This window comes from Vespula pensylvanica, chromosome 2 (assembly GCF_014466175.1).
Source record: "Vespula pensylvanica isolate Volc-1 chromosome 2, ASM1446617v1, whole genome shotgun sequence".
NCBI classification, from domain to species: domain Eukaryota; kingdom Metazoa; phylum Arthropoda; class Insecta; order Hymenoptera; family Vespidae; genus Vespula; species Vespula pensylvanica.
This window is the reverse complement of record NC_057686.1, coordinates 15,998,657-16,009,498: the sequence shown is the minus strand read 5'-3', so window position 1 is coordinate 16,009,498 and position 10,842 is coordinate 15,998,657. Positions and strand designations below refer to the sequence as shown.

At 31.3% G+C, this 10,842-nt stretch overlaps 1 protein-coding gene across 10 annotated transcripts in view; it reads left to right on the top strand.

Annotated features, from left to right (window-relative positions):
• Positions 1 to 10,842, top strand: part of LOC122638130 — a 55,254-nt gene that overhangs the window by 19,377 nt on the left and 25,035 nt on the right. The window lies entirely within an intron of this gene.

Genomic DNA, 10,842 nt, shown 5'->3' with positions numbered 1-10,842 from the left:
CTCTCTCTCTCTCTCTCTCTCTCTCTCTCTCTCTCTCTCTCTCTCTTTTTATACGAAGAATATATTATTACGTGCTAGTACTTGTCTCTTCTCTTGCTTGAAGGTATGCTTCGAATATCCATCCGTTCACGACGGTAGCACGTAGCGGGGGGTGCTCCGTGTAATTTTCTCACGCTCGCTTAGCTTCTTGCTAACCTATACCCAACGGCATACACCCCTATCAGCTAGCTGAAAATAATCTTTCTTTAACGGGAAGAAGATAGAAGTAAAAATGTAAACATTGCGTGACGGTTTACGGGAAACTTGGTGGGGTGGGATACGGGAGGGGTTACATCTTTTTTCTTCGTTTTTTTATTTTTTATTATTTTTTATTTTTTCTTTTTTTATTTTTTTATTAATTATTTTTTATTTTTTTTCTCTTGGCGTAAACATAAAATGATGGGGAGAATAAAGGACAATCAAAAGATCTTTTTCATTTTTCAAAAATACGATACAGCTTCGACGAGAAGATTTTAAGATAAAATGGATAACTTACGAATTCGTCTCTTTTAATTTGGATTTGAATTATAATGTTTTTTTTTTTAAAGTAGATATAAAAAGACGAAGAAAGAAAAAAAAATGAAAAAGTGCCGATTTATTCGTACACACACACACACACACACACACACACACATATATACGTACATATAGTATACATAAGTATATATTATTTTAATGAATAAATGCCAACAATTTTTTTTCTAATTTTTAATTTTAATTACCGATTTGTTAACAATCTTTTTTTTTCTGTATATAAAAGGATAATTTTTTCGATCAAAAATTAAAAAGAAATATATATATATATATACATCTATCTATCTATCTATATATATATATATAAATATATAAATAAATTAGAAAAAGTTGAATAGAGTTTTTAATTCAGCTATCAAAAAACTTGAACGCGTATCCGATCAAAAGCTTTAGCGGTTTATTAGATTACGAAACACGATTTTCGCTCGGTTAAATTCCCTTTCTTCTAAATTACCTGCCATTCGCGAGAAACGACGTATATGTGTGTGCGCATGTACATATGCGCGCGTGCGTTCGCTCCGTCGCTCGCTCGCTTTGAAATTACATCAAATCACTGCCTTGCAAGAGTCACGAAGCTTTCCAGCTTTGTAAGCACGAATTGTTACGAATCGTTCATCTTTATAACGATCATTTCGAATTCTTTATTCTATTCGTCTAACTTTCTCCGTTATTTCTTTTTTATTTTCCTATTTTTTTTTTTTTTAATCTTTTTTATTTCTTATTTTATTTTATTTTATTTCTTAATCATTCCTTTTTTTCCCTTATCTTACTCTTCTTTCATATTTCTTCGAGAAATATATTTTTTTTATGCGGTTTAAAAATTCTAAGAATATTGTACGAGATAAAGCATTCTATTTCGATACGTATGTATATAAAATGACTTCTGGACCATTTTCGAAATTAATAAAAAATTCGAAGGAAGATATGAAGGAAGAAAGAGAAAAGGAAATATTCAATAATCCATAAAGTGAATTTTTTACATTGAGAAGTAATAAATTATACATTTCTTTTTTCAATTTTCATATTTCTTGAGAGTATTACTTCAATTTTATTTAAATCGCAAAGCTTTAAATATATATATATATATATATATAGTAGATTTAAAAAAATAAATATTATTTATATGAAACTTAAAAATTTAATCCTGAATCATTTTTACCAGATGACGTAATGATACTTCCTGTGAATTATTGATCTATGATCTTACAGTACTTACTTTTACACAAAATGACAAATTGATCTGGATCATTGTCGAAATAAAGATAAATTGAATTTTATTAATGACAGACGAAATCATCGTTGCTTATAATAAACTATTACTTAAAAAAATATTTGTTTCTACAAACTCGTTGGAACGAATTGTCACATGAATTACGTAATATACTAATTTACTTTTTTTTTTTTCTTTTTTAATTTCTCCACTTAGACCATTTTCATAATTACCGGCTCAATTACGTAAAAGAAAATAATAATTTTATTTTTTTTTTTTTTTTTAATTATTTTTATTTTTTTAAGAGAGGGAGAAAGAGGATAAGCGTACAAAAAAAAAATGGTGGCATCAGGTGTTCTTTTTATTTACGATCGTAATCTAGATTCTTTCTCTCTCTGTCTCTCTCTTTCTTTCTGTTTCTCTCTCTTTTGTAATTCATAGTACACGATATCCATAACATTGTCCATCCTTTATCACTAACTTTCTCATTCGAGGTCCTTTAATAGACCATCTTTCACGAGCGTAAGCGAATATAATTTAACGGCTGGTATTTTCCTCGAGTACACGTAATAAACTCGTTAAAGTTACCCGGTTATGCGAATTCGAAGTCTGTTAAGTACTTCCTCGAACGCGTTTCGTTAAATAACATCGTAGAATCCTCTGAAAGTGGTGGTATAATTCGAAACCGTTGAGTACTTCCTTCATACTCCAATGAGTTTTCAAAGTAAAATTCTTCTTCAATCGTCAGAAGTGTCAGACGTTGTTAATGCTCGAGGGATGAATCAAAGAAGTCGATCAAAATGAGAGAGAGAGAGAGAGAGAGAGAGAGAGAGAGAGAGAGAGAACAGAGACACAAAGAGTATACGTGTATATGTATGTATATATATTTATAATGCATATACATCGAACGAAAGTAAAATTATCGAAGAGAAGAAGGAAAATCAGGAATTGTAATAATTTTATTACTATTTTTCTAAATTCATTTGAAATTGAAACGTTCGCACAGTTTTTGTAAATTGTAAATTTTGCATTTAATTCTTTACTGAAAATTATTAACGTCGCCAATTATTAATTACGAATTGTTAATTTTAATTCGAGTTAACGTTGTTACAATCTTTAATTATAAATTGTTGATTTTTATACGATTTAATAATATTTAACAATGTTTAATTCGAAATTGTTTATTCTCATTGAAATTATTTATCTTACAATTATTGATTTTAATTTGTATGTCATCATTTAAATGTATTAATGTTAAAACTCGAAAGTTTCTTATCGTGAAACTGATATAAAATATTTTCAATTATAAATTTCTTAAATTCTAATCGAACTTATTATACGTTGTAACTTTTAATTATAAATACCGTTCTTTTCGTTTAGTCGTTCAACGTTACAACTCTAAATTCCAAATTTTCATCGTGAACTTATTTAATGAATTGTTAAAAAGAAAAGTAAAAATAAAAAGAAAAATGAATTTCAAATTTTTATTTAATTCTACTAACGTTAAAAACAATTCTGCATTATAAATTCTTACTGCAGCAAAATAAAACTATACAATTATAAATTCTGAATTCTCTTTTCAAACTAATTAATGTTAAAACCGTCGTTAATAAAATGTTACAAAATTCGAGGACGCACGTTACTCGTACGAAGAAGTACGAACATATATACTCATTTATCTATACTCGTGTATAGATAAAGACGCATTACATATTAGCCAATGTAAATGTTAATTAAAAAATGTTAATGGGTAAAATCATGATAATCATAAAGAAACGAGAGTGCCTTGGGGATGATATATAACTGCTAACGTCCAGTTATTATAACCTAAATTATAAAATCGGCTATTCTTCGTGTATGAGGGACACGGTGTTGGTCGTATAACGTTTCATTCTGGGGGAGAAAATATTGCTGTCCGACGTTATAAACCGAGCGTATAAAAACGAAGGGGAGGAACTAGTTGTGGAGGAGCGCGTACTCGCACTTGATCATCCCCCGTCTGGTCTTTCCGAAGAATTAAATTGGCCTCGAGTGAGCGCTGTGGAAATGAAAGACCTTTTTCTTACCAGACCTGAGCCCAAGCTCAGAGCTCGTATATTTTTTCCCCTTTTTTTTTCTTTTCCTCTTGCGTTGTTTTCTTTTTTCCCTTTTTTTTATATATTTCTTTCTTCTCTCTCTCTCTCTCTCTCTCCCACCTTCCTTTCATTTCTTTTTTTTTCTCGCTTTTCTTTCTTCCTTTCGTTCTTTCTTTTTTGCAGTTTTTTACTCCCTTTTTTTTTTCACTTTAAGATCATAGCAATTTTCCTTTCATTAATGCGGAATAAAGGCCCTCGTGCACTTTTAATTATTCGCGTGTCCATTATATTTCAACGTGACGCCTAGCTAGCGATGGCCCTTTAGTCACTCGGAGAGTCGTTACTTCTAAACGACCCTCTCTTTCTCTCTATCTTCCTCTCTTCTTTATCTCTCTCTCTCTCTCTCTCTCTCTCTCTCTCTCTCTTTTTATTTTTTTTGTAGGTGAAAGATAGAGATGGAAGAATGACATATTATTGGAGATAATAGGGTGATGATAAAGATCATTCGGCATACATAACTACATACCGACGTTAATAATAAATAAATAGTCTCATCGATCCTCGTTAACTGCGAAGTTTAACGATCTTACAATTACCTCTTCGCTAAATATGATGATATATTGTATATATCTACTTCGCTGGAGTCGAAAGTTTTTAATCGATTTTTAAAATCGACTGTCTGGCATATCTATATCTTTTTCGTGACTATTCGTACTCTCTAATCGTAGTTTTACAATTTGGTAACTCCTAGTTTGATGGAGACAAAAAAAAGGAAAAAAAAAAAAAAAGAAATCAGATCAAAATTGTCTCGCAATGGATTAATCGATTTATTATAATTACTTTGAAACTTTGCATTCCAAATTTGTATAATAAAGCAAACTTGTAATTTTTGCATTTAGACATACATATGTGAATCCTCTTGAACGAATGAAATAAACGATCGTTGTTATCGTTATTCTAACGGAAGAAGTTTAGACAATAAATCTGTGCGTTGTTAAAGCTAGAACTCGCGTTTGTATAATAATTTTCTTAGTTGAACGTTCTAATTGCTAAATGACTCGATCAAATGAATCAGTTAATCCTCACTTGACTGTTTGGTCTACATTTCCTTGTTTCTGTACATACACAAATATATAGAGACTTAGCATAGATATTGAATGTTATCATCGAATGTCACTCGATATATTCACGTTTCAAAAGTAGATGAAAGAAAAGAATGCTATGTTTTAATCGTCTCGTAGATCCATCTGATCTCTCTTTTCTATCTTTATCTTTTTCTTTTTCTCTCTCTCTCTCTCTCGTGTCTTTCAGTTGATTGTTGAAACGATGCCATCACCTTGACAGAAGATATGTACGTGCTTCCGCAGAACGAACAGATCGAACGTAGTATCTCCGATTTCTCCCCTCTGATCTATATCGAAGGGTGCCATAATACGATAATGAATCTACGGTTGGTCGAGCTGCTCGTAATTCAGAAGTGAGTCACACGGCATACGAATGAGAGATAGTGATAGATAGAGATAGATAGATAGATAGATAGGTAGAAAGAGAGAGAGAGAGAGAGAGAGAGAGAGAGAGAGAGAGAAGGGTAGAAAATTCGTACGCGTCATCAAGTGACTCAAGCATCCCTCGTATTCCCAAAATCTCCTCCCTTCTATTTACTATATTTACTACGTATATATATGTGCGTGTTATATTGTGTTGTGTGTGTGTATGTGTGTATATATATATATAGCTGAATATAAACGTGTGTTTGAGCGCACTTTCCCCGAACAAAAAGGGAGAAAAAGATTTTATCGGCCGACGCGACCTCGAAACAAGCGGAGACGGAAGGGGTCCATTCGATCGGACGAGTTTTATTTCATTTTTATTATTATTATATTTTTTTTTTATTCTTTTTATTCTTTTTTTCTATTCTTTTCCTTTTTTATTCTTTTTCTTTTTCCTTTTCTTTTTAATGCAGATTAATAGGAGAATATGGATGCACGGAGTAGGAATTTTTTTTCATATTTTCTTTTCTCTTTTTTAGAACCGACGATAAATTCTTTTTGTTTTTCTTTTTATTTTTTTTATTTTTTTTTTTTTTTTTTTTATGTACACTAAGGTTTACAGAGAGAGAGCACGATTTTTAATCTATAATATTTCTAAAAAAAATATATATACATATTTTTTTTTTTTTGAATGCATTTTATACGAATTTGGGAATTTCTTTTTTATGAGTGATTTCTATATTCTCTTCTTTTCTTCTTTTCTTTTTACGTTTTATCGAGTCGTGTATATAATACTGAGTTGGGTAATACGTAATTACGCAATTGGCATTAAAAGATATTGGAAATTCAAACATAGAAAAATTAGTGTGTGTGCACTGAATTATTACATTGTAGTATACTATTGTATTGACCAAACCAATAGTATAATAATCTGCTATATATATATATATATATATATATATATATATATATACCAAATTTCTAGCGAAATTGTAATATTTTTTTTTACTGAAAATCCAAACATACACACGCACACAATATGTATATTAAATATTATAAAACACGATAGTATTCGTTTAAATATGAATATAATAAAATTATTTATCAATACCAACATATATCGATAATAAATGTTTTTAACAATAATCCACATTTATTCTCTTCGCGTCTCTCACATTGAGATATTTGATTATTTATTTTAATAATAGAGATTATCCCGTGGAGATTTTAACGAAAATTCATTTCTTCGATAAAAGATAGGTGATATATATATATATATATATATATATATATATATATATAATACATATAATACATATGTATATCTACCCACATAAATATATTCGTACGATAATACATATTTATGCTCGAACGATATTCGTCCTGGTAATTTTTAATAGCGTCACATCGATTTATTGTCCTTTTTTTAATTAATCGCAATTATATACAAAAATAAATACTACCATTCAAATCGTTTGTATTCTTTTTCGTCGTCGTGGTATATTGAGAACGGGAGTTTTATATCACACAGAAAATCTCTAGAAACGCATATAAATTGTCGTCGTTGTCCAGTTTTCCTGCATTTTTTGCGCGTACGTCGAAATCGTTGAGGCGCAAAGGTGTTTATATATATATATATAAAAAGGGGTGATAGAGTGGATAGAAAGAGAGAGAGAGAGAGCATTTTCGCGTATTTGAATTCGTTCGTGTGTAAGCTTCGTGATATCGACATCGTCATTGGCGATTTTGTCTCTTTCTCTCTCCTTCTCTCTCTCTCTCTCTCTCTCTCTCTCTCTCTCTCTCTCTCTCTCTCTCTCTCTCTCTCTTTTTGTCTCTTTGCATATGTTCTTCCAAAGTGATATGTCTACGGGTATATGTGTATAAAAAGTAAACAAAAAGAAATAAAAACAAAAAAAAAATTGAAAACACAAAAGAGACGATTCTAACAATAAATCGAAGATCCGTCGACGAAACGTTATAATCTTTATCGAAATATAAAAATTAATCCTTTTGGTTGAATGAATTGTTCAAAAAAAAAAAAAAAAAAAAAAAAAGAAAAAAAAAGATATTTCAACTTACGAAATAGAAAGTAAAATTATATATTAAAGATTTCTGACTTTTATCGATAGGAATCTGTTTTAGTGTTTACAAAAAAAGAAAAGAAAGAAAGAAAAAAAAAAAACGAACGTACAACCTCCAAAAGCCATGTTGGTTACACGTTCAGTTTCGTAAATGCTAACGAATAAAATCAATGCTTAAAAGCTTTGTGTACTCGTTTTATAAAATCAATTGTGAATGACGTTGCTCTTTCGAAATACTGTTAAACGACTAATCGAGGAAGTGCAAATATCGAGTTTCTCTCTATTCGCGTTTTGGCGTCATACGATCGTCCTATAAAGGTGTATAAGGATAAACGGTTTATAAATATTTGTAACAATGATAGTGAAAGTAATAAAAACGAAATCTTGATCGATTACATATGTATTAGAAAAATTTTGTACGTCTAATCGATGATAACTAAAACGTATCAAAATATCACAATCTAATATAAAATGTAATAAATATAAAATTTATATATATATATATATATATATATATATATATTACATTTTATTCTTTACACTATCATCGATTTTAAATGTAATATTTATAAATGAAAAATATTTATAAATCTTTATATACTTTTATATATATATATATTTTTTTATATGGATATATGACAAATATAATAATTGTACGCTTAAACCTACACTTAAATGTAGTTATGCATACATAGAGAATCATAATAGTAATTATCATCCAGCAATTAAGTATGCTCCCTTGGTGGGTTCCGGCATCAGTTAAGGAAACAGACATAGAGAGAGAGAGATAGAGTTAGAGAGAAAGAGAGAGTTAGGGAATGAGGACGGACGAGTAAACATTCCACCAGGGAGAGAGAAGAGAGAGAGAGACAGACGGAGAGAGAAAGAGAGAGATAGGAAACGTTTGCTATCCCGTGTGCCGAATAAACTTACGTATCTAACTGTGGATAAGAGTGAGCAAGTGAATGAAGGAGAGACAGAGGAAGAAAGAAAGAAAGAAAGAGAGGAAGAGAGAGAGAGAGAGAGAGAGAGAGAGAAAGAGAGAAATGAATATATGGAGAATACGAACGGTTGAGTGTGAGAGTAAGTAAGAGAGAAAGAGAAATAGAAAGAGAGAGAGAGAGAAAGAGAGTAATAGTGCCTACCTACGAGGGACACGAACGAGAGAACTCAGAAGAGCAGAAGTCACCTGCAGCTTCAAGTGGATTACCGTCTGACTGTTTCCACCCTTCTTCACTACCACTGCCAACACTGATACACCCAAGTATATATAGCCTTTGACGAAAAAGGAATGGACGATAGTGGTCCCTCACCTACCCAACTTCCGCTTATGCTGAGGCTATACTCTCTTTCTCTCTCTCTCTCTCTCTCTCTCTCTCTCTCTCTCTCTCTCTCTCTTTCTCTATCTATCTATCTATCTATCTGTCTCTGTTTCTATATCTTTCTTACTCTCTCTCTCTCTCTCTCTCTCTCTCTCTCTCTCTCTCTCTCTCTCTCTCTCTCTCTCTCTTTAGCTTCTTTGAAGGTGGGCCAACGTATGAAGTACTCGCTTTCGTGCTCGCCGCAAATGAAACGTGTGCGAGAAGAGGCAAGTACTAAGAAGGGTTAGGAGATGCCGAGGAGAGGGTGTAGGTATAATCCTCCGGTAAGGCTACTAGCGTACGGTCTCATTAGCGAACGATGTAAGAATTTTTTGTCACTCCTTTCAAACCACTGCTACCGCCTCACGCTCTTTTCTTTTTTCGCCTAACGCCACTCCTTCCACTTTTTCTTTTCTTTCCTTATTCTACTTCTTCTTCTGTTTTCTTTTCTTGTTTTTTTTTTCCTTTCTTGTTTCTTATTTCTTCTTCTTCTTCTTCTTCCTCTTCCTCTTCTGTTTTTTTTTTTCTTTCTTTCTTTTTTTTTTTCTATTACGTTTCTTACTTCTTACTTCTTTTTCTTTTTCTTCTTTTGTTTTTCTTTTTTATTTTTTTAAATGTTTCTTCTTTTTCTTCTATACTTCTTACTTCTTCATCTTTTTCTTTTTCTTTTTTTCTTTCTCTCTCTCTCTCTCTCTCTTTTTTTTTTTTCTTCTGCTTCAGCTTCCTCTCGTAAAGATATGCAGAAAGAAATGGCACTCGACGATCCCCGACATACACCGAGAACCTTTCGATGTTAGTAATAATACCCTAATTGCTCTCGTCAAGTGACATCATCAAACACAGCGTCTAACATTAGACCTCTTGCTCTTTTCTCTAGGGATTTTCTTAAAGTAGGGCTCCCCTTCTCTATACTTACGCTCCGACCAAAAGAACAACTCCAATTCGACGATAATATCGTTTGTAAATTATCTTTATATCCGGATTGTGAAATTTTTATGATGTGTTAAGTTATTATCCATTAATTATATGGATTCTTCCAACTTTTAATTTATATATATATATATATATATATATATATAAATTTAATATACATATTCGAATTCATTTAATCTGATATCCGATCTATTTGATATATCCTTATTATTCAAATATCACTGATTAACGATATGGTCCTTTTAATTATAAATTTTTACCTTGTAATTATTATTCTTTCCCATGAATTTTATGCGTATATTACATCATATTTATATTTCGTCCTGATGTATTCATATACAGAATGATCCTAAAGTCTCTAGATAATTTTCAAAATCGATTATATATTTCTTTTTCGACACCTTTTAAAACTAATCTCTTTTTTCTTTCCTTGGGTCTTAAAAGGACAAGCTTAACTGAAAGCTTAAAAAGTCAGAATAAATGACCGATAATCGATCTTTAATATCCCTTAGAAACTTTTGACTCATCCTGTATTATTCTCTCTCATACGTAATGACAAAAAGTCAATTTTTTTCGTTCTCTTTATTTTTTCTTTTTCTTTCTTTCTTGCGTGCCTTTTATTTTTTCTTTGCTAGGTAATTTATTCCAAAGAAAAAAAAAAAAAAAAAGAAAGAAAGAAAAAAAAACGTTTTGTTAAAAGATCATCAGAAATGAAATTCAAACGTGGCCGGGGCTCACAGTCGAAAAATACATATAGGCGAATCGATAGCAACCAGGAACGGCGATGGTCGTCAGGCTCGTTCGAAATAACACGCTGAGGATAAAGTTAAAGTTGATTTAAATTCGTCGGGGTACTCCGGAAAAATAGAGAGGAGAGGAGCGAAGAGAGTTAGAGGTAGGGTGGAGGGTTGAGGTAGAGGAGGGAAAGAAATCGATAGACATTCTTCTCATAATGGAATTGTACAACGCTAAAAGCAAGTAAATACGAATGCAACTTATACTTTTAACGTTTATTATTATATTCGTCCGTATTCGGTAGAAGTTGGCTTTTAATTGCTTTGCAATATGATGAAAAGAAAAGCAAGCAAGGAATTTATTAATGTTGAACGCTTTGTACCG